Source organism: Anolis carolinensis, chromosome 2 (assembly GCF_035594765.1).
Source record: "Anolis carolinensis isolate JA03-04 chromosome 2, rAnoCar3.1.pri, whole genome shotgun sequence".
Lineage (NCBI taxonomy): Eukaryota > Metazoa > Chordata > Lepidosauria > Squamata > Dactyloidae > Anolis > Anolis carolinensis.
The window spans coordinates 182,505,047-182,531,510 of record NC_085842.1 but is presented as its reverse complement, the minus strand read 5'-3'; the positions used below and the strand labels follow the sequence as shown (position 1 = coordinate 182,531,510).

The window sequence follows — 26,464 nt, the reverse complement described above, 5'->3', positions numbered from 1 at the left end:
AGGTGTGTGCTATTGCCTTCTTTTGAGGTTGAAAGCCTGCGAGTTGCAAGGTCACCAAATCTATCTCCATGTTCAAGCAGAAATTTCTCAAACATTCTAGTCCAGGACTTGAACCACCACTATGATTAGACATTCTAAAAACCTTTTAGGAATCTCGGTTTCAGTGCAAGTTTTATGAGCAGTAAACTGAATCGATTCCAATATAAAGGACTGCCAACAGTATGAAGTTCTGCTAAAAATTACAACTTCAGATTTCCCCCTTCTCAACTGAAACACTTGTAGCCGTGATACAAATAAAAACCAAATTGTGTATGTATAGACATAAATTCATGTCTGTGGAAAGTCAGCAATTATCCAAACCCTTTATCTGACTGTCAGATCAAATTCAGTGCTAAATTCAGGATAAAGAAAGCTGTTACAGGCAGCATGACTCAAGGCAGGGGTGTGGAATTATGTGGCCGCCAGGTTGACTGAACTGCAACTCCCAGCATCTCCCAACTAGCAGAGTCAGTGGTGAGGAATTTTGAGACTTGTAGTCTAACAACATCATTGAAGTAAGGTGACAAATGAAGACATGAATTAATGTGTGATTCTTGTGGAGTGACTTTTCAAATGAGGGAGCATTCTCTTCTGGCAACAAAATGCCCTGGACCACCTAATTCAAATCGCATCATGTACTGATAGCAGATATATTGCATTAGGGAATAGTTTGGGCACTGCCTTGTTTTTCCAGAAAATCATATTTATAGAGCCAAGAGGCCTGTTGCCAACCAAACTAGCATTGAAGAACAGTCTGAAGGAAATGTAGCATCATTGCAATTCATCATCTATGATTTCAATTAGAATTGTTCCCTGGCACAACACTTCTTGAGTATCAACACAGTCTAGCAGGATTTTTTTTTCATGTTAGGAGCAACTGGGGTTGCTTCTGGAGTGAGAGAATTGGCCGTCTGCAAGGACGTTGCCCAGGGGACACCCGGATGTTTTGATGTTTTACCATCCTTGTGGGAGGCTTCTCTCATGTCCCCACATGGAGCTGGAGCTGATAGAGGGAACTTATCCGCGCTCTCCCCAGGTGGGATTCGAACCTGGCAGCTTTCAGGTCAGCAACCCAACCTTCAAGTCACGAGGCTTTTATCCCCTAGGCCACCGGAGGCAGGTTATTTAATAATACTGTGTAACAAAATTTGAAAGATTTTCTGTTTCTGGTTTGAAAATATTATTTCCTGTTCAATTATGCAGTATTTACTTTGAAAAATAGTTTTTATACTCCAAAAACTTCGTTTTTGTGGCTGCTATAAACTATGTTGAATTGGTTGAAACTCAATGAGATATTCATGGAAAAACAATAGTAAAACATGTTGCAGGATGTCCCATAGAGACAAAGTTTTTACAGTATCATAAATCTTTCCATGTTTTTATGATAGAACCAATCAGGAAATGACATTTGTAATCCAGGAACCAAAATCATGTTATATAGTGTAATCTGTTTCAGGTGGAAAATTTCCTAACACTTTACACAATCAGCAAGATTGGAGCCAGAGAAGATGGAAAATGGTTACCTGCAGGCATGCTTTCTATGTCATGTAATCAGGAAGGTAATGTTAACTTTAGTCCATAAAGGAAAATGATATTTGGTACTTATATTCTGTTTTCACATCAAGATATTGTCCCAAAAATAGTTTTTATGATATCAGAATGAACGCATTATGGAAAGCTTCTTGTTTGCATTTAAAATGAATGAAACATACTCCAATAGAGTCCAAAATCCAGAGAAGACAGTAAAGTTAGTGACGTTAACCTGCAGCACGAAGCAATGCAGAAAATGTATTCAAGGAAGCTTCACTGTCCAAGGAACAAAATCCAAAATATACATTATGTTGCCTCTTTTATTAGACCAAGCAAAAGGCACAACATACGTTATGTTAGTTTTCCAAGCTCACTTGTTTTTTTCATCAGAAAACAATGTTAAAAATGTATGGGGGAAAGTAATGGGTGGTGGGAGTCATGTTTGAGATGCTTGGTTAAGCTGTTATTTAAGATAATAGACACTGAGAGGCTATACAGCTTAAACAGGCTGAGGAAGCTAAATGAGCATAATTGACCGGTACAGTCAGCTTTCAATATCCATGGGTTTACATCCACAGATTTAACCAACCAACATTCAGGGGGCAAATCCCAAAATCAAACCTTGATTTTGCTGCTACACTAATGTGTTGGCAAATCCTCCACATTTCACAGATCCTTAGACTCTCATTTGCCTTTTTGCTTAAGCGACGCAATTTTACTATACCATTGTATATCATTTTTGTATCCATGGATTGTATATGTGTGTGGAGTTTCAGGGCAGGAAAAGTAAATGGAGGAGGCAAATGAATGGTTTACCCCAAGGCAGTGTTCTTGCACCGACTTTGTTTAACATCTTTACTAAGGATCAGCTACAACCACCACTCAAAAAGAGCTTTATATATGCTGATGACCTTGGCCTAACAACACAAGCAAAAGACTTTGAAACAGTTGAAAACCAACTCATGAATGCCTTGAAAGATCTCTCCAGCTACTACAAAGATAGCCACCTGAAGCCTAACCCTGCCAAGACACAAGTGTGTGCTTTCCACCTATGCAACCGTGATGCCAACAGGAAATTGAAAGTTACCCAGGAAGGCCAAGAGCTTGAACATTGTTTCCATCCTAAATATCTTGGTGTCACCTTACATCAAACACTAACATATAGGAAACACTGCATGAACACCAAGCACAAAGTTGCTGTGGAAACTTACTGGCAGCGCATGGGGTGCAGAATTAATAAGAACACCAGCCCTGGCCTTGTCTTACTCAACTGCTGAGTATGCCTGCCCTGTTTGGCACAAGTCTGCCCATGCGAAGCAGGTGGACATAGCACTGAATGAAACATGCAGAACAATCACAGGATGCCTTAAACCTACACCTGTTGATAAACTCTACAAGATAGCTGGCATCCCCCCCCCCCCAATGTGCAACGGGAAGTTGCTGCTAACTCTGAGAGAAATAAGGTTGAACACTGTGAAAGCCATCCACTGCATGGCTATCAGCCTCCCCCCAGTCGACTCAAATCAAGGAAAAGCTTCATGAGAACCACCACTCCTCTTAATGTTCCTCCAGCAACAGCAAAAGTATCACTCTGGGCAGCTAAACCTGGCAATTCTAACTGGATGGCCCCCCACAAGGGTCTTCCTCCAGGGAAAAACCAAGAATGGGCAACTTGGAAGTCCCTGAACAGACTCAGAAGTGGAGTGGGCAGATCAAAAGACAACCTGGCAAAATGGCACTACCTAAAAGAATCCTCTACCTTGTGTGACTGGAGCAGAACAAACAACTCCACATATGTAATCTTGCCCACAATATCCTGCCTCATGTACGGAGGAAGAGTTTGTTAAAGCTGCTTTTGGTCTATAACTATTTAGCTGCCTGTGATTCCTTTATTTTATCACTTTTAAACTTATTCATTATGCAATGCTTTTGACACATAATAATAATATATGCATGTGGAGCCAAACCCCAGCTGATACCGAGGGCCCACTGTATACATTATTCTGTGCTTCTATTGTACTACAAATTCAATACTGGAAACACCACATTTCTTGTGGAAATGCACACGCGTGCACACACACACACACACACATATATATATATATATACTAACTGTGCCCGGCCACACGTTGCTGTGGCTAGGACTTTATTTTTCTTTTCTTTTTGTTGTATGAACATAGAGGCGTAGATGAGAGGTTGTGCTGTCAATTTTTGAGGTTGTGGGGCATTTAGTTTAGTTGTTTTGTCCGGTGCCGTGATTCCATTACCCATATATATATATATATATATATATATATATATACACACACACACACACACACACACACACACACACACACACACACACACACAGTAGAGTCTCACTTATCCAACACTCACTTATCCAACGTTCTGGATTATCCAACGCATTTTTGTAGTCAATGTTTTCAATATATTGTGATATTTTGGTGCTAAATTCATAAATATAGTAATTACTACATAGCATTACTGCGTATTGAACTACTTTTTCTGCCAAATTTGTTGTCTAACATGATGTTTTGGTGCTTAATTTGTAAAATCATAACCTAATTTGATGTTTAATAGGCTTTTCCTTAATGCCTCCTTATTATCCAACATATTCGCTTATCCAACATTCTGCCGGCCCGTTTATGTTGGATAAGTGAGACTCTACTGTATATATATGCCAGTGTGGTGCAATGCTTTGACTGTTAAACAATGACCTTGGAGACCAGGGTTTGACTTCTGGATTGACCAGGGAAACCCACTTTGTGATGCTGGGCAAGTCACATTCTCACAGCCTTAGAACAAATCAGGCCAAGAAAGATCCATAAATGGGTCATTGTGAACTAGTTATGACTTGAAGGCACACAACATCAATCAGTCATAGAATGGATGGGGGAAGGTATTTTAAAATGAAAAGTAAGAATGCAATTTCTACTCCTCACTACCCTATGCTTTGAAACTGCAGGAATATCTTTCCCAACCGGCATACTTTTGGTAAGAGAACTGGGTGAGGAGAAAAACATTTGCCAGTGAGAGAAGTATAGCCTCGGCAGCTTCCCTCTCACCTGCATGCCATTTTTAAGATTAAAAGTAGATCCCACCCATTTATTTCATACATCATTAGGACTAGGTTTGCCAAGTCAGCAGCTTCCCATCCTTTGAGATTTCCAGGTCAGAACCTGAAAGCAAAGGGTGGGTCTTGGCATAACAACTTCAAATGAATATATGTGTATGTGTAAGAGAGAGATGGAGAGAGAGACAGGCGGCCAGACAAAATTAGTTTTGTGCACTATTAAAAAAATACTATTCTCAACATATAAATGGGCAGAGGGTTTAGGGCCCTTGCAAACAGGCCCTATATCCCAGGATCTGATCCCAGTTTTTCTGTTTATCCCAGATTATCTGGCAGTGCGGACTCATATAATCCAGTTTAAAGCAGAAAACCTGGGATCAGATCCTGGAATATAGGGCCTGTCTGCAAGGGCCCTTAGTCCTACATAGACTAATGCTATTAAAACAAATGTGTCCAAAGAGCTGCACAGCTAATATATAATCATTTCATGTATTATCACCAGAAAATAGGTGCATGAATTTTGGAAACTGCAGAGTTTAAATAGTAAAGGTAAAGGTTTTCCCCTGACATTAAGTCCAGTCGTGTCCAACTCTAAGGGTTGGTGCTCATCTCCATTTCTAAGCCAAAGAGCCGGCATTGTCCATAGACACCTCCAAGGTCATGTGGCTGGAATGACTGCATGGGGCACAGTTACCTTCTCGCTGGAGTGGTACCAATAATAATAATAATAATAATAATAATAATAATAATAATAACTTTATTCTTATACCCCATCTCCCTGAAGGGACTTGGGGCGGCTTACCTATTGATACCTATTTGCATGTTTTCGAACTGCTAAGTTAGCAGAAGCTGGGGCTGACAGTGGATGCTCACTCGAATTCGAACCTGCAACTTTTCAGTCCACAAGTTCAGCAGCTCAGCTGCTGAGCTCTCTCTCTCTCTCTCTCTCTCTCTCTCTCTCTATATATATATATATATATATACACACACACACACACACACACACCTTTCTGTATCCACCGATTCTCTCTTTGAAGGCTACCATACGGATTATGTGGCCCTCAACGAAAATTAATTTGATATCCCTGAACTAGGGGGTTCAAAAAGTAAAGTAGTGTAGAGTTTTAGCCTTGTAGGTATTCAGTACATACCAGCTGAGATAAAATGTTTTTGTTGTTATGTACAGGAGAACTATTTTTACCACCACCACCCCCAAAATACATTTCTGCTAGAACACTGCACATGCACATATATTTTATAGACAGTCATTTAGGAATCACCCCCTGACAGGAGCCCCCAGATGGCGTAGTGGACTAAGTGACTTGAAGGTTGGGTTGCTGACCTGAAAGCTGCCAGGTTCGAATCCCACCTGGGGAAAGTGTGGATGAGCTCCCTCTATCAGCTCCAGCTCCATGCGGGGACATGAGAGAAGCCTCCCACAAGGATGGTAAAAACATCAAAACATCCGGGCGTCCCCTGGGCAACGTCCTTGCAGACGGCCAATTCTCTCACTCCAGAAGCAACTCTGGTTACTCCTGACACGAAAAAAAAGTGTCATTTATAGTCGTTTTGCATCATGTAGTGACACCACTGGTTACTGCTTACAAGCCATTCATTGAGCCTGCCGACTACTTCTTGCTTTCTTAGCATGACGCATGAAAATAATGAATCAGAATCATCTTTCATAGAAAAACCCAGGTTTCCTCATAACACTGCCAGAAAGCCATTGTTCTAAATAGTCCATCAGCTGAAAATTCCGGTGGTTTTTCTCTTGAACAATCAGAAATGGCACAGAGGGGTGAGACTACGGTCGCACATATTTTTCCCTTCCTAAGTGGGCATTTCCTTCCTTCCCACCACTGAGTCTTAGATACAAGACCAGACCTCCTATGAAACATCACCCTTTAGCCAATCAATTCCAGGTCTCTCATTACTTTGTTGTTATTTTTTACTGTTAGGAACAGGAAGAGGCATTTATGTGGTTTTAAAAAAAAATCAACTGCTAAAATAATTTAGCTGGTTTTGGTTCTTCCCATGAGTCAAATCAATTGGGGTTACCATTTTCAGCTCTGCCTTAGGTAGCATCATGTCTTGGGTTGACTATGCTCAAACACCAATGGCCAGTAGTTTGTTGCATTGGGCAGATATTAGAGAACTCTCTTATCTTTTTGGTGACTTTTGCCTAGAGCACAGTAGGAAGGGAAACAGCAGACTAACTAAGCAAATAAGGTAACAATTCCACAGTAGACTTTTTTTTCACTTTAAACATCTTACCTTGGGATTACACAGAGGAAGATGAACAAATACAAACAGTATGGAACAACTATAAGGTGTGACTCATAGAATAGACTTAGAAGAGACCACAAGAGCCATCCAGTCAAATTCACTTCTCCCACACAATCATCTCCGACAGATTGCCATCCAGCCTCTGTTTCAAAACCTCCAGAGAAGGAGACTCCATTGCAGTTTGGCCAGATAATTTTGGAATCTGTTTCAATGTTAATCTATAGTCAGTGGTGACACAAAACTGAGCTGGCTTCAGGATGAACCAATGTGAATTACATGAGAAACGCAGAGGGAATAACATTCCTAGCCTTGAGGTACAAATGGGGCAGCAGGATTTTAAGTAAAGTTTAGAATAGAGTTAACTTGAAGCTAATTCATTCATTGAAGAAAAATTAAAAGTGAGCACTTCCTTGGCTGTGGAGCAATGCATCCAATCTGGGTTTTAGTCTCAACGCTAAAGACAATTGTACAGTGTACTGAATGTAATTTCTCCCCACACAGTCTAAGCACTTTCAACTGTGTCTTGAACGTTCAGACCAAAACATGGAGCAGATTCTCCTCTCCACTGAACCAGAAAGAACATCCTCTGAGGGTTTGGCCTCAGAAAGCAAAATGTCTTGCATCATCCCTGTATTTACTGTACTATTTTTGTTTATTTAATCTACTTATTAATGTGTGATTGGTGGGGACGAGAGGACAGGGACTTCTCAGTGGTGGCACCTCGGCTATGAAACTCCCTCCCCTCCTGGTCTTCAGAAAAAACTAAAGACACAGGCATTCTGGAAGGAGTGTAATATGGGATTCGACTTCATTCTGGCAGCTTGAATAATGACTAATGATGTTGATAATAAACAATATTATAATGTAATACGATATAATACTAATAATAATACAATATTTTTTATATATATATATATATATAATGTAATATTGCTAATAATATTGCAGTATAGTGGTGTAATACAATATAGTAATGCAAGGAACTAATATTCTAAGAACGGCTAAGGTTCTTCTAGGCAGGGGGGAAATCTTTTGATCCTACCGCTGCCACCAAATTGCAAAGATGTGGAGGAGTTTCTATTAATTAATTATATTTATATTATTGTTATTTTTTTTATATCCGCTGCCACCAGTTATTAAAGATGTTTTATTTAAAAGCTGCCACCAGAGGTAAAGATGTTTATAAGGCGGCCACCAGATGTTAAGGGGATTATCAACTCTTGCCACCACTATGGGATGATATAGCCACTGGTTACTTAGAGAGGAGACTTTTAAAATTTTATTTTTCTTCTTTCTTGTTTGCTTTTGATGGTAATATAGATTTCAGAGACTGAAATGTTAAAAAGAACAATAACACGTTTATTCAGGCACAAGCTTAATGGTTACAGTAACTTCTTTAGAGGCACTTAGATTAACAGTTGCAAAGCTATATTGAGATGTTTCAAACTTTAAAATACTACTTCCTTCTTTACTGCTTTACCCTGCAGTCACCCTGTGAATTTCAATCACAGACTATCTGTTCCTTATCTGGAAACAGACTACCTTAAAATAAGCCACCAAAATTATTTTAAACTGACTCAAAATCAAACATTTGAGTCACCCTGATCCCTTCACTGAGGATCAGTCTTCCCTGTAATTCCTCTTTTTCCCTTCCTTTTTCTCCAAACGGCGGTTGGCTCTGCCCTCGTTACTACGGCAACCTGCTTCAGAATGCTGAGCTGGATACCATTCCCCACGCACTGGCAACTCTAATACGTACCCTTTTAAAACATAGTTAAACATGACTTTTAAAACGCAATTAAACATGACATCTGTAAACCAAAAAAATGCACTTCATTACAAGTAATATATGATATTAATATTGTGAAATGCTTATAATATAATATATTGTATGTACATATGACTTGTAAGCCGCTCTGAGTCCCCTTTGGGGTGAGAAGAGTGGGGTATAAATACAGTAAATAAATAAATAAAACAAATTATATTCTACTCCTACAAAAAATTACACTATACAACAGAATTTGATTTTTTTCTGTTCCTGGTTTGAAAGTATTATTTCCTGTTTAATTGTATGGTACTTACTTTGAGGGCCCTTCTACACAGGCCCGCCGCTTTGAGTCCCACTTGTGGGACAAAAGTGGGATAAAAATAAATAAATAAATAAATAGAATCTGAGAGAAACCAGGATAAAAGGGGGGTGGCTAGGTGGTGCTTGCCGAAAATGCACACTTAATCGCATTATCAGCTAGCTAAAAAACTTAAGAGGGTGAGGAGATATAATGACAAGAAATCTGCTTGTGTGCACATTCATATATCTGCACTGGTGTTTATGAGGTCCAGCGCAGCAGTGCATTTTAAATAAAAAATTAAAAGAAATCTTCCAGTAGATGTCTTATGTCCATCTTGTGAATTTCTAAAATCCACTACAAAGAACCCTTTCAGGACAGCAGGGGACTATTTGCAGAGACTGATAGCAATGTGTTTGAATTTGCTTTCAGGTACAGCGTTTTTAAAACCCACTTCTCTATCCCACATTATGAGGCTGTCTGGAAAGGCCCTGAAAGTAGTTGTTATACTCCAGAAACTTCATTTTTGTGCTGCAACAAACCATGTTGAACTGGTTGAGACTCTATGAGATATTCATTGAAAAACTATAGCAAAATGTACTGCAGGTTGTTCCACAAAAACAAAGTCTTTGCAGTTGAATAAACATTTCCCATGTTTTTTTTAAATGATATAACCAAATGGGAAATGATATTTATAACCCCAGAACGCAAATCATGTTACTTAGGCCCCTTCTACACTGCCATGTAAATTCCAGATTATCTGCTCTGAACTGGATTACCTGGGAGTGTAGACTCATATAATCCAGTTCAAAACAGATAATGTGCATTATCTGATTTGATAATCTGGGTTACATGGCAGTACAGAAGGGGCCTTAGGCCCCTTCCACATAGCTGAATAAACTCCCACATTTTCTGCTTTGAACTGTAATATATGGCAGTATGGACTCAGATAACCCAGTTCAAAACAGATGTTGTGAGGTTTCCTGCCTTGATATTCTGAGTTATATGGCTGTGTAGAAGGTCCATGAATGTTATAGAATGGCACTCAAGTTGAGGATTTGATGGAGGCATATGCCTGTGCTTTTCTTGCATGGCAGGGACTAAATGGCACATGGAGTCTCTTTCAACTTTATGATTCTAGGCACATACACTTTCTATTTGAAAATAGTTCAAAGAAACAAAAGTCCTGAATTTGATGGCACTCAACAATACGCCTTAGGAAGAATTCACTTTGAAGCTGGGCTTTTATTTTTCGCCAGTTCTCCTATTTGGCACCTGGAAGTTCCCATCCTTCTTTTACCTGTTTCCACTGGCTTTGGTACTATGCTCTTAACAGCAGCAGCAAAAAGTAAATCACTTTCTTTTTCCTTTTCATCTCCAGAAAAAACAGTAACTGGCTTATTTTATTGTATTTTATCTTCTTATTTCAAGCTGCTTTGGTAGGCACAAGAGCCAGGCGAGGAGGGGAAAAAAAGTGACCGTTCTGTCAGGCAGACTGACTCTCTTGAGCCAGCCTCAGACGCATGAATGATAGTTTTCCTTGTAAGAGAGAGGAGCAGCTTCCAGTAAAAAGTGGTTCTCCGCTGAGGCTTCTCTAGCCAACAATTACAGGAGGCAAGCATCTCTGCCGAAGCGCTTCACATCCCTTCCAAACCCACAGCCCCCCTGGAGCCCACAATAGCAGCCTTTATAGCCCGAGGCCCAAGTGTTTGCGATTACAGGCCAGGTCACACCCAGTTCTCTGTTCCAGTTTGGGAGCAGACACCGAGGCTGGTGGAAAACGCTCCCTCTTCCCTGGCAGCTGGCTTCACGCGTGCGGCAAAAGGCAGAGAGGAAGAAACAGCAGTGAGACTGTCTAACACAGTTTGAACTTACATTTCATATACATTATGTGTTCGCGAGAGTAAGGCAGGGGTCCCCAAACTAAGGCCCAGGGGCCGGATGCGGCCCTCCAAGGTCATTTACCTGGCCCTCGCCCTCAGTTTTATAATATAATATTTTATATCATTTAAATAATATATTGTATTTACATATAATATTGATAATAATATAATATTATACAATATAATACTAATACCATATAATAATATTAATTATATGTTATATATTACATATAATATTACAGTATAGTGCAGGGGTCCTCAAACTAAGGCCTGGGGGCCGGATGCAGCCCTCCAAGGTCATTTACCTGGCCCCCGCCCTCAGTTTTATAATATAATATTTTATATCATTTAAATAATATATTGTATTTACATATAATATTGATAATAATATAATAATATTATACAATATAATACTAATACCATATAATAATATTAATTATATGTTATATATTACATATAATATTACAGTATAGTGCAGGGGTCCTCAAACTAAGGCCTGGGGGCCGGATGCAGCCCTCCAAGGTCATTTACCTGGCCTCCGCCCTCAGTTTTATAATATAATATTTTTATATCATTTTTAGTAATATAATATATTGTATATACATATAATATTGATAATAATATTATAATGTTATACAATAGAATATTAATAATAATATCATATAATAATATGAATTATATGTTATATATTACATATAATATTACAGTATAGTGGTATTGTTCAATATAGTAATATATAATGCTAATATTGTGCTATGCTAATAATATCATATATTGTATGTACATACAGCTGCTCTGAGTCCCCTTCAGGGCGAGAAGAGCGGGATATAAATGTAATAAATAAATGTAGTAAATGAATAAATAAATAATTTTAGACTTAGGCTTGCCCAAAGTCTGAAATTACTTGAAAGCACACAACAACAATCCTAATTCACTTGACTATCTCATTGGCTAGAAGCAGGCCCACACTTCACATTGAAATCCTGATAGGTTTATGCTGGTTACAATTGTTTTCATTTTTAAATATTGTATTGTTCTTTCATTGTTGTTGTTTTGCACTACAAATAAGACATGTGCAGTGTGCATAGGAATTTGTCCGTTTTTTTCTCTCCAAATGATAATTCGGCCCCTCCACAGTCTGAAGGATTGTGGACCGGCCCTCTGCTTTAAAAGTTTGAGGACCACTGGCGTAAGGGATGGCATGGTAGGAATGGGGAGAACAGGGCACACACTGCTAGGCTGCCCCAAGACATTTTGTTCCCCGATGCCCACTTCCAGTAATTAATATGGGGCACAATGTCTTCCACAAGCCTCACAAAAATGAGAGTGAGAACCTCCTAAAACATTGTGTTACGTGCCTTCAAGGTGATTCCAATCTAATGGCAACACTGCATAGGATTTTCTTAGGGAAGGAATACTTAAGATGTAGTTTATTCCCTAAAGCAGTGGTTCTTAACCTTCCTGATGCTGCAACCCCTGAACACAATTGTGGTGACCCCCAACCATAATATTATTTTTGTTGTTACTTCATAACTGTAATTTTGCTAATGTAATAAACCGTAAATATCTGATATGCAGAATGTATTTCATTCACTGGACCAAATTTGGCACAAATATCTGATATGCCCAAATTTGAATACTTGTAGAGTTGGGAGGGGATTGATTTTGTCATTTGGGAGTTGTAGTTGCTGGGATTTATAGTTAATCTACAGAGGGGCCCCTGGTGGTGGCGCAGTGTGTTAAAGCGCTGAGCTGCTGAACTTGCAGACCGAAAGGTCCCGGATTCAAATCCCGGGAGCGGAATGAGCGGCCGCTGTTAGCCCCAGCTCCTGCCAACCTAGCAGTTCGAAAACATGCAAATGTGAGATCAATAGGTACCGCTCCGGCGGGAAGGTAACGGCGCTCCATGCAGTCATGCCAGCCACATGACCTTGGAGGTGCCTACGGACAATGCCGGCTCTTCGGCTTAGAAATGGAGATGAGCACCAACCCCCAGAGTCAGACATGACTGGACTTAACATCAGGGGAAACCTTTACCTTTTTTTTTTTTAACAATCAAAGAGCGTTCTAAACTCCACCAACAATGGAATTGAACCAAACCTGGCACACAGAACTCACATGACCAACAGAAAATACTGGAAGCAATTGGTGGGCATTGACCTTGAGTCTTGGAGTTGTAGTTCACCTACTTCCAGAGAGCACTGTGGGCTCCAAACAATGATGGATCTGAACCAGGAGTCCCCAAACTAAGGCCCGGCGGCCGGATACAGCCCTCCAAGGCCATTTACCTGGCCCCCGCCCTCAGTTTTAGACTTAGGCTCGCCCAAAGTCTGAAATGACTTGAAGGCACAACAACAACAATCCTACTTCATTATCTCATTGGCCAGAAGCAGGCCCACACTTCCCACTGAAATCCTGATAAGTTTACAGTATGTTGGTTAAAATTATTTTTATTTTTAAATATTGTATTGTTTTTTCATTTACGAATATTGTAAATGAATGATATGGTAATAATATAATATATTGTGTATACATATAATATTGATAATGGAGCCCCCGGTGGCCAAGGGGATAAAAGCCTCGTAACTTGAAGGTTGGGTTGCTGACCTGAAAGCTGCCAGGTTCGAATCCCACCCGGGGAGAGTGCGGATGAGCTCCCTCTATCAGCTCCAGCTCCATGCGGGGACATGAGAGAAGCCTCCCACAAGAATGGTAAAACATCAAAACATTCGGGCGTCCCCTGGGCAACGTCCTTGCAGACGGCCAATTCTCTCACTCCAGAAGCAACTCCGGTTGCTCCTGACACGAAAAAAAATATATATATTGATAATAAATATTATAATGTAATACAATATAATATTTATTTATTTATTTATTTATTACAGTATTTCTACCCCACCCTTCTCACCCAATAGGAGACTCAGGGCGGCTAATAATAATAATACAATATAATAATATTGTATAATATAATATTCATTATATATTATATATTAAATGTAATATTACTAATAATATTACGGTATAATGGTATAGTACAATATAGCAATATATAATTCTAATATTGTGCTATGCTAATAATATAATATATTGTATGTACATAACAACTTGTAAGCCCCTCTGAGTCCCCTTCGGGGTGAGAGAGGGTGGGGTATAAATGTAGCAAATAAATATATAAATAAATAATTGTTGTTGGGTTGGTTTTTTTTTTTTTTGCACTACAAATAAGACATGTGCAGTGAGCATAAAAATTTGTTCGTGTTTTTTTTCAAATGATAATTCGGCCCCTCAACAATCTGAGGGACCATGAATCGGCCCTCCACTTAAAAAGTTTGAGGACCCCTGATCTGAACCAAACTTGGCATGAATACTCAATATGCTGAAATGTGAACTCTGGTGGAGTTTGGGGAAAATAGACTCTGACATTTGGGAGTTGCAGTTCCTAGGATTAATAGCTCACCTATAATCAAAGCCCCCCCTGAATCCCACCAATGATATAATTAGGCTAAACTTCCCACACAGAACCCCCATGACCAAAGGAAATACTGAAGGGATTTGGGTTCCTAAGACCATCAAAAATATGTGTTTTCCGATGGTCTTTGGCAACCCCTCTGAAACTCCCCTCATGACCCTCCCAGGGGTCCCAACCCCCAAGTTGAGAAACGCTGCTCCAAAGTCCAGCCTGGCGGCCTGTTCAAATTTCCACTAGCCCTCTCTCTCCAGGCCTCCCTCCCTTCCTCCGTCCCTTCCTTTCTCCCTCCCTTTCTTGACTTCCTTCCTCTCTTTGTTCCTTCCTTCCTTCTTTCTTGGAGATCAGGGCCCCAGAAAAGGTCGGCCCCTCAGGAAGAGAGAAAGAGAGATAGCAGTCTCTTGGATCCCTTCACCCAGATTAAGCATCGTCTTCTCAGGATGCTCCGGCCTCAGGCATCCTAGTGGCCCCTTCTCTTTCTCTCTCTTTCCCCACATTTTATTTATTTCTTTGCAAAGAAAGGCTCCCCAATTGCCCTTCTTACCCCAGGTGCTCGCTGCTGCCGCTGCATGGCCGAGAAGGGCGGGCCCTGGAGGTGAGCGCCTTTCTGGTTTCCCTCCCTTTTTCCCCACACCACTGCTCTGCATTTTTCCAAAGAAAATGGGGAGAGCCAGGCAGCAACTATAAGCCCCCTGCCACAATCAAAACCCTCCCGACAGATGGCCATGTCGCCTCTGTTAAAAAAAAAACCTCCACAGAAGGAGACTTCACCAGATTCTGAGGCAGCATATGTAGCTGTCTGAAATGACTTGAAGGCACACAACAACAAACCTAATTAACTTGACTCTCTCATCAGCCAAAAGCTGGCCCACACCTCCCATTGAAAGACTGGTACGTTTATATTGGTTAAAATTGTTCTTCATTTTATACATTGTAATTTTCTTTCATGGTTTTTTGCACTACAAATAAGACATATGAGTCTGGTCCCCCAACAAGCTGAGGGACCGTGAATTGGCCCTCGGGTGAAAAAGGGGGCACCCCTGCACTAAAGCACCAGGTAAGCCTTGATGGAACCCCCCATCCAAGGGCTCATCCATACTGCAGAATTAATACACATGACACCACGTTCACTGTCACGGCTCAATGCTATGAAATTCTGGGATTTGTCATTTGGTGAAGCGCCAGTATTCTTTGGCAGAGAAGTCTAAAGACCTTGCAAAACTACCACTCCCATGATTTAAGGTACCTGCAAACATAGGTACAGTAGAGTCTCACTTATCCAACATAAACAGACCGGCAGAACGTTGGATAAACAAATATGTTGGATAAGAAGGAGAGATTAAGAAAAAGCCTATTAAACATCAAAATAGGTTATGATTTTACAAATTAAGCACCAAAACATCATGTTATGCAATAAATTTGACAGAAAAATTTGTTCAATACGCAGTAATGTTATATTGTAATTACTGTATTTACAAAATTAGCACCAAAATATCATGTTATATTGAAAACATTGACTACAAAAATGCGTTGGATAATCCAGAACGTTAGATAAGCGAGTGTTGGATAAGTGGGACTCTACTGTATATCTGTTGCTTTCGCTTATTTCCTATGGCTGCTGTCACAAGTATTTGGCCTTTTCCTAGGGTTCTTTTTCCTAACCTTCTATTGTCAATGTGATAACTCCCACACCCAAACAACACTCAAAGCATACAATTCTTATGATGAAAATAATAATAATAATAATAATAATAATAATAATAATAATAATAATAATAATAAACTTTATTTTTATATCCCGCCCCATCTCCCCGAAGGGACTCGGGGCGGCTCACAACACGGACAAGCCCAAACAACAACAACAACAACATATTAACATAAACTTAAAACATTTAACATAAACTTAAAACTTAAAACATGAAAGAATTCAGCTTGTATAATTTTTATATTCTCCTTTGCTGTATAACAGGAGACAACTGTGGAAGTCTAGGGGTTTGCAGTACCCCACTAGAAGACCCTGGAGAACTACTCCTCACTGTATCCAATCCCACAAAAACAAAATCAAAATAATTTTTTGCTCCAAATGCTTTTGGGAGAACATGTTTTGCGGTCTTCCTAGACTATTTTAGGCTTGGAAGAAGTCCTTTTATAACAATGTTTAAAAAGGCCTTTGCTGGTCCTAAATAGACACAGAGAGGCAGAAATGAAGTGGTCATGTATATATGTGTCCTAGGGGGCATTCTGGAGCCCCCCCCCCCCCAATTAATTATTAGGGTGTTGTGTGGTTTCCAGGCTGTTTGGCCGTGATCTAGCAGCATTTTCTCCTGTGGTTTTGCCTGCATCCTCTGAAGATGCTAGCCACAAATGTGGGTGAAACATCAACAGAAAATGCTGATAGAATACGGCCATACAGCCCGGAAACCACACATTATAGCATTACAGTGCATTAAATTGACGTTTTGACTGTACAAGAGATTGATGCTGCAAGTGCTGCATATTTCAGGGCAGGAGCTGCAGAGATTGCTGCCACTTATGGCGAGGTATGAGAACTGCAACTTTGAAACTAATTCACTTCTGCCCTGGTTAATATGCTGCTAGACAAAGTGTTCCCAGGCTATGGATGTGCTTCTGCCTATCCAAGATGGCCTGTCTGGATTAGGGCTTCCTGTCTGGATTATGGTCTTGTCTGGGCAGCAGCACAATTTTCCTGGCTTAAGTGTTTTCCATGGCTGTGGCAGCTGCCAACCACTCAGGCCTGGCAACAGCATGTTGCACTGTTGAAATGCATGTCAAGAGCAATACCACTCAGTGTAGAGTACCATGGCTGACTCCAGGCAGCTTTAAGTTTAATACACATTTCAGGCTGTGCACTACTGCACCAGATCCCATCTGATCTTGCAAGCTAAGCAAGATCAGCTCTAGCTAGCGCTTGGATGGGAGACTGCCAACAATTCCAGGTAACGCAGGATATATCTCAAAGGAAGAAACATCCAGGTATTCCTTGCCTAAGACTGTAATATTCATGGGCTTTCCATACGTTGATAGGAGATTTGAAGGCACACATAATGAAATCTGGATTTGGCTATGTCTAGCTATTGTCTGAGGGGCCACTAGAACTAAAGTGCAATGTTATATTCTAAGATGCTTTGGGGCAGAGGAATAAAGTGCAGTGTTTCAAGTCAAAGAGATGGCCTGTGCAACTACTATAGCTATGGGCTCGGTTATCCAAAGGCGCAGCGGAAGAGCTAGGTTTTAAGCAGCTTTTTGAAGGAAGCCGGGGGGGTGCTTGGAGGACCACAATTGAGGACCACCAGAGGCACTTCAAGTGGCCAGCTACTGGTCAAATGACATTTAGCATAATGATTAGTTTTTAACTTTGTTTGTGTTTTTAAATACAACTGTACCCTCAGTTTCACTTCTGATACAATAAATAAATATCTGATTTCAGGTATCCACTGGTAGAGATCTTAGAAAGTACCTCTGCAGATATGGGGGGCAGTTGTAGGTCAGCTGAGATTACACTCAAATTCTGTTATTCTTTCTCTTTCCCCAAACAGTGAAGCTTACAGACTTTTCCCCAGTGACAGACATTGTGACTCAGCCAGATTCTGCTTTTTATGAAATCAAAGTACGAGCCCAGACTTCAAGTCATCAGCGCACCACCCAAGGTAAGGTATCAGAAGTTGCGATTTCAAATTTATTTGGTTGCTATCCCTACCAAGCATCCATCCAGGGACTGAGATTTATTTTGAATGGCAAACTCAGTGAAACAACACCAAACAACATAGATATGCAAGCAACTAGACCCCAAGAAAAAAAATCTGTGTGCTTCTATGAACAACAGATTTTTGAATAGAAGTAGAAACACTTAGTAACAGATGTAAAGTTGGGTTGCTGTGAGTCTTTTGGGCTGTATGGCCAAGTTCCAGAAGTTTTCTCTCCTGATGTTTCGTCCACATCTCTGGCAGGCATCCTCAGAGGTTGTGAGGTATGTTGGAAATCTTTCCAACATATCTCACAACCTCTGAGGATGCCTGCCACAGATGTGGACGAAATGTCAGTAGAGAAAACTTCTGGAACATGACCATACAGCCCAAAAGACTCACAGCAACCCAGTGATTCCAGCCATGAAAGCCTTTGACAATACAGATGTAAAGTTAGTTAAAATAAAATAATACAACATATTTCATCACATGCACACACATGGAAGTAAGAACCTTGTATTATGGGCGTAGGAAACATTTGCATCACCCCAGATTGGGGGAATATATAATTCCCATCAATTCCAATCATCATAGCCATTAAGAAGGGATCCTGAGAGTTGTAGAACAGAACATGCATGATTTTGAAAGCTGGACAGTGAGAAAAGCCGACAGGAAAAAAATTAACTCGCTTTGTATGTGAAACTAGTTCTAAGGATACTATGGACTGCTATAAGAGATGTATGAATGGGTTCTAAAGTAAAACAAGCCTCAATGACTAAACACTGAGGCTTTTATGCTTTGGCAGCAGTAAAAGAGGGAGACTGCTCATGGAGGTTTTTAAGCAGAACCTGGATGGTCATCTGTTGGGATGCTTTGATTGTGCTTTTCCTGCATGACAGGGGCTTGGACTGGATGGCCCTTGAGGTTTTTTCCAACTCTGTAATTCTAATGAAGCCATGATCATGCAGATCTCTCATTTATAGGGTTGTAGTTTAACGTTGACTTGATGGTAAATGACAAGAGCAAAATATCTGGCAAGTCAAAGGTTCTCCAGCCTTAGCCAAATTTATCCTGCTCCTGACTCCCCCAAAGGCCTACAAATGATATTTTCTCACACCAAATTTGGCCACAAAAGACATAGTCATCTAATTTATGTCTTTCAATAAAAAAATTAGAAAAACAGAAAAATATAATATCTAAAATCAGGACAGTAAATAAAGAACAACACTCTGAAAACAGGGGAATCCCAGACAGGAAACAATCAGGGCCAGCTAATACCTCCCAACAAAGGATTCCCCCAGGGAGGAAACAGCCAGGCTTTGAAACTGAAAGTCCATTAAATGCTAATCATTCTGTCTAACTGCAGCATTCATACTTCCCTCCAACAGACAAGATTTTTTTCTCCCACACTGGACATTATTCCACAGGTATATAAATCCCACTTGTCTGGCTGCATTTTACCTAGGGGAATCCATTGTTGGCCAGCATGAATAGCACTGAATAGCCTTGCATCATCAAAGCCTGGCAAATCCTGTTTTCTGAGGACCACAACCTTTCTTTTTGAGTGTGTGCACTTAAGCAATTCATATGGGTACTGTCTTCATCTACACCAGGGTTCCTCAAACTTTTTAAGTGGAGGTTCATGGTCCCTCAGACTGTTGGGGGGTCGGACTATGAGGAAATTGTCCAAAATTAGGATTGTTGTTGTTGTTGTTGTGTGCTTTCAAGTTGTTTCAGACTTAGGTCTACCCTAAGTTTATAGTTTAGGACAGGGGGCAGGTAAATAACCTTAGAGGGCTGCATCCAGCCCATGGGCCTTATTTTGGGGACCCCTGATCTACACAGACAGTAGAAGAACACAAAATACTCCCAAGAACAACACTCTGAAAACGGGAATTCCAGACATGAAACAATCAGGGCCAACTAACACATCCCAACAAAAGTTTCCCCCAGGGAGGAAACAGCCAGGCTTTGAAGATAAAAGGCCATTACATGTTGATCATTCTGGCTAATTGCAGCATTCATACTCGTCTCCAACAGACAAAAAAAAGGAACAACCAGAAATATTGTATATTCACAAGCTTTAGGAAATAATATATACAGTAGAGTCTCACTTATCCAACATAAACGGGCCAGCAGAACGTTGGATAAGCGAATATGTTGGATAATAAGGAGGGATTAAGGAAAAGCCTATTAAACATCAAATTAGGTTATGATTTTACAAATTAAGCATCAAAACATCATGTTTTACAACAAATTTGACAGAAAAAGTAGTTCAATACCCAGTAATGCTATGTAGTAATTACTATATTTACAAATTTAGCACCAAAATATCATGATGTATTGAAAACATTGACTACAAAAATGTGTTGGATAATCCAGAACGTTGGATAAGCGAGTGTTGGATAAGTGAGACTCTACTGTACTAACTACCACCAATTCCTCAATACTTTATTTCCCATAACACCACACTTCACCACAGCAACACATGGCCGGACACAGCTAGTTGTGATATAAGAAGGCAGAGGGTCACTGATCTAAATCTTAGTAGCTAACAATCATCAACATGAGTCAGATTAGCACAGATAAACTGACCTGCTTCCAGTTTAAAAGATGAAAAGTAGAGTCTCCAAGCATCCTTAATTTCCCAAGACCATTGATTGCACTACTCTGCGGTGGATGATGGGCTATGGTTGGATTTTTTAAAAAATATGTATTTTTCAGTGTGATTGAGGAGGGGGCTGAATATGGAACTAAGTAACCGAGCAAAGGTTTGATCAACAGCACAATCCCACATAATCTAAAAATCATTAGACTACAGTCAACCAAAACAGGAGCATGAAAGAGGAGGTGGACAGGAGGTGGTGCCTGAATGCCACATGCCGTTGTTGGAAGCAGCCTATGTGGCTTTAACAACTGTGGCTGGTGATTGTAAGGCTTGCCATGGGCCATGACTGCCAGCTCAGCAGCCAGCATGCCAAGGAAACCAAGGGGCCGCAAGGCAGAAGCTTGGCACAGTAAGGTGGACCTGGTGTGTGTATACGCGTGCGCATGTGTGTATTTTTCCCCATTCCTTCCTACCCAAGCCTGCTGGACCTTCTCTTGCAGGAATGGATGCAAAATCTTGAGAGACTCTCAGCACAGACCCACTTTGTCTTTCTTCATCTGATCCATTTCACCACTCTGCTCATGTAAAACTCTGCCCAGCAGTTCTCCGTGAGGCTTGCCAGCACTTCTGTATCAAACACCTTCAATCAAACTGAACATTTCTCCTTCTATCTAGACTTTGGATCTAGCATCTTTTCTTCTTCAAGGTTCTTTAAAGGAACTGGGAAGGCTTTTGCTTAAACTCACAAGAGTTGTTCTTTATGACACACACACACCCATCCTTTTAGGGCCTTCTTATATAACTGCTTCCAAGGGTGGGAATATAGGATGCTCCTGGATATGTTTCTGGATTTGCTGTTCCAGGTTTGCAAACATTTACACTGGCTATGAATGAAAAACTCTTCCAGACTGCCACGCTCAGGTTTCCTGCTCGCTCTGGACAAACACCAGGCAGAAGAGTGCCATACTTCATTTAACCAACATCTGGGTTTCAGTCAAGAAACGCACTGCTGGGACTGTTTGACCACAGAATTAGATCTCAGTTTTCCCAGAAGTAATCTGAGACGGGACAAGGGGTTTCCAAGGAGGTTAGTGGGTGGGTTGCGCAATCCATTTGTCAACAGCAGGGGTAGCACGAGAAAAAGAAATGCTTCCAAGAAACTTACAAAAACTGCTGAAAGGATGTGCAGGACTGGGTCAAAGGACAAAAAAAAAAAAAAGATAGGAAATGGGTCCAGAGCAGATAAATCAAAACAAAGACCTTAAAAACAGCCCCATGATTCATTAAAGGATGTTGTTCCTACAAAATGTGTGGGGTGGCTGAGATATCTTTACAAAGGAATTAGAAAGATAGACACGAGGAGAAGAATCTGCTGGCGACCATAAGACTTTTAAGTTTGAAGCCTCCATTCTGAGTGTAGACCTCTATGAATATGAGATTCCAAGGGGCAAACTAGTTGACTTTTACCCTACTTGCAGACTTTGGATTATTACAAGATCCTTTGTAGATATAGCCCTGGTCCAAACTTGGGAAATATCTATTTTTCTGGATTAGACTTTCAGATTCTCCACATCATATAAAGTCATTGGCTATGCTTGCAGGGGAACCTGGATAATGGAGTCCCCAAAAGGGCATAATGCCCAAGCTCTGCCAATGAGACTTTTTTTTTTTTACAACAATCTTTATTTGGGCTAAGTTAAAGCTGAGGGGGCTGGCTGGACTCAGTTAGCCAGGCCAGTTATATACCACAATACCACAGGAGCACAGAAATAGCCGGCAGGATTCAGCTTCCCAACTGCCTCTGCCCAAATATGTATCTCAATCAGAACTTGAAAATACTTGTTAACTATAACTTCCAGAATTCCTCAGCCTGGATGGCGATTGGCATTTTAACAAGCATTCCTAAGCTCTGATCCTAATAGTGTTAAAGTATGGTGGGAGAGCAATTCACATAACCCTGAGCTGAGAAGGTACAACATAATTCCTTTTGGGAAGTGCTATTAAAAAACCTATGAAATGTATTGGGTCACTGTAACTTGACAGTCAACTAACCTGATGGCACATACACACGCTAAAAAGTAAAAGCATTATAATGATTGAGTGTTGGAGAAGGACACTTGGAAACCAGGTTGGAATTCTCACTTGGCTCCAATGAAATCAGAACAGCCCCCTGCATCCTGTCTTTTAGGAAAAAAACTTAAAACATGGTTATGGACCCAAGTATTTAAGCAGTAACTATAGCAGTGCAATAATTGAGAACTTTAAGGTGACAGACTAATGAACCAATCCTGGACTTTGATATGGAACTTACGTGATTTTAACTGTTGTTTTAATGAATTTATGTTCAATGTTTGGTTTTAATTGTAATTGTTATTTTTGGAATTGTATGTTGGGCATCGAATTGCTGCCAATTGTGAGGCCGCCCTGAGTCCCCTTCGGGGTGAGAAGGATGGGAAACAAGTATGGGAAATAAATAATAAATAAATATGGAAACCTATTGAGTTATCTCAGGCAGGTCACACTTTCTCAGCCTCAGAGGCAGGCAAAGTCAAACTTCTGCTGAACAAATCTTGCCAAGAAAACACTACGACAGGTCTGCCTTGGTGCTGCCTGAAGTCAGAAACAACCCAAAGGCACACAACAACAAATCAGAAAGAGATGAATGTTTTCTCTCTGCACACAATAGTTCCAGCTTTTCCTTGGGCACAAACTGGCATGGAGACACAGAATTGCCAGCAGAGAATTGGTTATAATCACCCAGATAGTTCATACATTCACATTTGGCCCAGCAAATATATGAAAAGGGAAAGTGGACAGAACAGAAGGGACAGAAATAAGATGGTTTTTTTTCTCCCCTTTTGTCTTTGCTTTGTTTGTTTTAAAACTACAAACAGTAAGAGGAAATCAAGACTCATTCCCGGTACTGGCAGTGGTATTTGCGGTGGAGGGAATTACATGAGTTGGGGGTAGAAATATTAGATGTATTAGGCCATTGACTGAGGATGATGAGACCAATGACCAGGGCATGTCGAACAAACTGTGGGGTTTGAGGTATCCCTAAAATTTCCCTTCCCTTCAGACATCTTAAAAGTGTCCCTAAATGAACTGCCTCTCTCTTCGCCTTCCCTAGAGCAGTCCGATCTTGTCTATGGAGCCTCCGATGGCCTAGGGGATAAAAGCCTCGTGACTTGAAGGTTGGGTTGCTGACCTGAAAGCTGCCAGGTTCGAATCCCACCCGGGGAGAGTGCGGATGAGCTCCCTCTATCAGCTCCAGCTCCATGCGGGGACATGAGAGAAGCCTCCCACAAGGATGTTAAACATCAAAATATCCAGGTGTCTTCAGGGCAACGTCCTTGCAGACGGCCAATTCTCTCACTCCAGAAGCAACTCCGGTTGCTCCTGACACGGAAAAAAAAACATCCAGGCGTCCCCTGGGCAACGTCCTTGCAGATGGCCAATTCTCTCACTTCAGAAGCAACTCCGGTTGCTCCTGACATGAAAAAAAAAATCTTGTCTACCACCACCACCATTCATGGCACCTTTAAGGTACCAACCAATTCTTTCCTCATGTTTGGATCTCCTTTTACTTTTCAAAGGGAAGACAACATGGGATGACCCCCTCACTCCTCTTTAAAAAAAGGTTTGGGAAAGATAGAGTGCATTTCTCCCATAGAATTAATGCAGTTTAATGCCACTTTAGCAGCTATGTCGCCATATTATTGCATCATGGAAGTAGTAGTTTTTCAAGGAGTTTTAGCCTTCTCAACCAAAGTGCAAAACTGCAAATCCCAGGATTCCATAGCATTGAGCCATGACAGTTCAAGTGGTGTCCAACTGCATGAATTCGACAATATACAATAGTCTCGCTTATCCAACATAAACGGGCTGGCAGAATGTTGGATAATAAGGAGGGATTAAGGAAAAGCCTATTAAACATCAAATTATGTTATTATTTTACAAATTAAGCACCAAAACATCCTGTTTTACAACAAATCAACAGAAAAAGCAGTTCAGTACATGGTAATGTTATGTAGTAATTATTGTATTTACAAATTTAGCACCAAAACATCGCAATGTATTGAAAACATTGACTACAAAAACATTGACTACTAAAAGGCATACTGTGTTGGATAATACAGAACGTTGGATGAGCAAAGGTTGGATAAGCGAGATTCTACTGTAGATGCACCCAGGATCATGAAACAAAACCATCAGCTGGGTGTGCATTTAGGGCTGAGATCAGCACAGATGATCAGCTTTACATATTTATATAAAATGCTCTTCCAATCAGAATAAAACTAGTGGTTAAATATGGGAAGCTTGAGACTTGTCTGAAGGAAGGAGAGAGAAAACAAACCAAAAGCCCCAGTTGTTTTGTTTTTGTTTTTTCGTGTCAGGAGCGACTTGAGAAACTTTAAGCACCAAAAGCCCCAGTTGCTTGTTCTCACAGTGTCGGGCAGCTGCCAAGCAGATGAAAGGACCAAAGGGAAACCTGAGAACAAGGGAGTTGGAAGAGCAAGCTGTTAACAGCCCAATTCTCATCAGTTTGTAGGAAAGGGAAGCAGAATGGGGCAAAGTGACAGCCACAATTCCCCCATAAAACACAGAGGGACGTGTCTCTGTGTGAGCAAGAGAGATTTATTGCAGCCACCATCCAGACAGGAAAGGAAATTGAAAAAGGAAACAATATCTAGTATACAGTATATGCAGGCATGTCTATAAATTGGAGATGTAAAGTCAAGAAAGGAAGTAGTAAACAATGGGATTAAAGAGGGGAAAGTGAAGATCAAAGCACCAATGTAACGAAGATGCAGGGAACATGAAAGGAGATGTATCTCTAAAAAGGAGATGGACTGCAACAGTGATGTTTAGAGCAAGGAAACATTTGCAAGTAAGGAGCCTAGCAATCCAAATTCCTGGGTTCCCTTATCACAGGTAAAAAGTGAACTTAACTCATCCACCACAAAAGTAGTACAGAGAAGAAGGATTTTGTAAAATACACTGAGAAGAAAAGGAAAAATGGGAAGAAAATGTACCTTCTGGGTCAGGTTTGTGTCCTGGGGAAATTTCACCTGGGGCTGACTTGTTCCCTTAGCCACCAGCCGCCTTGTCTCTTTTGCTGCCTTTAAATCCTCTTTTTTCTTTTTTCTCTCTTCCTCCACTCAGTTTTGCTTCTTCCTTCCTTCCTGCCAGCAGACTGAAGCTGGAAGTGTGTGTTTCAAGCCCTTCTCAGGACTGGAGGAGGCTGTGCTCCACTGGAGGGAACTGAGAGGATTGACTTCCCTTGGAGGCAAGCTGGTTTCAATGAGGTAAAGATCTCTCTCTCTCTCTCTCTCTCTCCAAACACTCACAAACTCCAGAAAAAAATGACTTGAGGGGCTGAACCGTCATGTGGTTTCCATCAACCACCTGCCAAAGGGGGAGAAGGAGGGGAAAAAATAAGAGGGAGAAGAGGAGGAAAAAGCCACCCAACAACCACAAAGAGAGAAGGTTTTATTGAACCACTCTCTTCCTATCCAATGGCAGACTTTCCCAAGAGTTTGGAGCAGTCCCAGGAGCAAAGGAGTGGGTTGGAAAAAAAGTGAGGGCATCGTAAGAAAACAACACCTTTCAAGACCGTGACTTGGTCATGGCGCCAACAAAAATGATGGCTTTTGGCCAGGTTGGTCCACACCCTGGTAACATCCCAAACAGATTGCTGCAACACACTCTATATGGGGTTGCCTTTGGAGACTGTTCGGAAGCTTCAAATGGTCCAATAGACAGCAGCTGGATTGCTCACCGGAACTGCGTTCAGGGAGCATAC

At 40.8% G+C, this 26,464-nt stretch overlaps 1 protein-coding gene and 1 long non-coding RNA gene across 4 annotated transcripts in view; one reads left to right on the top strand and one right to left on the bottom strand.

Moving 5' to 3' along the window:
• bgn (biglycan) overlaps positions 1-26,464 on the bottom strand; it is a 165,939-nt gene that overhangs the window by 63,812 nt on the left and 75,663 nt on the right. Inside the window, exon 1 of one of the 2 annotated variants that reach the window (XM_003216896.4) lies at positions 25,695-25,831. The exons of the other annotated variant lie outside the window; for it this stretch is intronic. The gene's annotated coding sequence lies outside the window, so the exon portion shown is untranslated. Of the gene's footprint in view, positions 1-25,694; positions 25,832-26,464 lie in introns of those variants that run through there. 2 annotated transcript variants of the gene reach the window in all.
• The window catches only part of LOC103277754 (uncharacterized), a 94,308-nt gene that overhangs the window by 64,470 nt on the left and 3,374 nt on the right, over positions 1-26,464 (top strand). The window contains exons 3-5 of one of the 2 annotated variants that reach the window (XR_010003120.1): positions 1,496-1,598; positions 17,904-18,014; positions 25,825-25,967. This is a non-coding gene — a long non-coding RNA (uncharacterized LOC103277754). The remainder of the gene's footprint in view (positions 1-1,495; positions 1,599-17,903; positions 18,015-25,824; positions 25,968-26,464) is intronic. The other variant, XR_010003121.1, reaches the window with a different exon arrangement.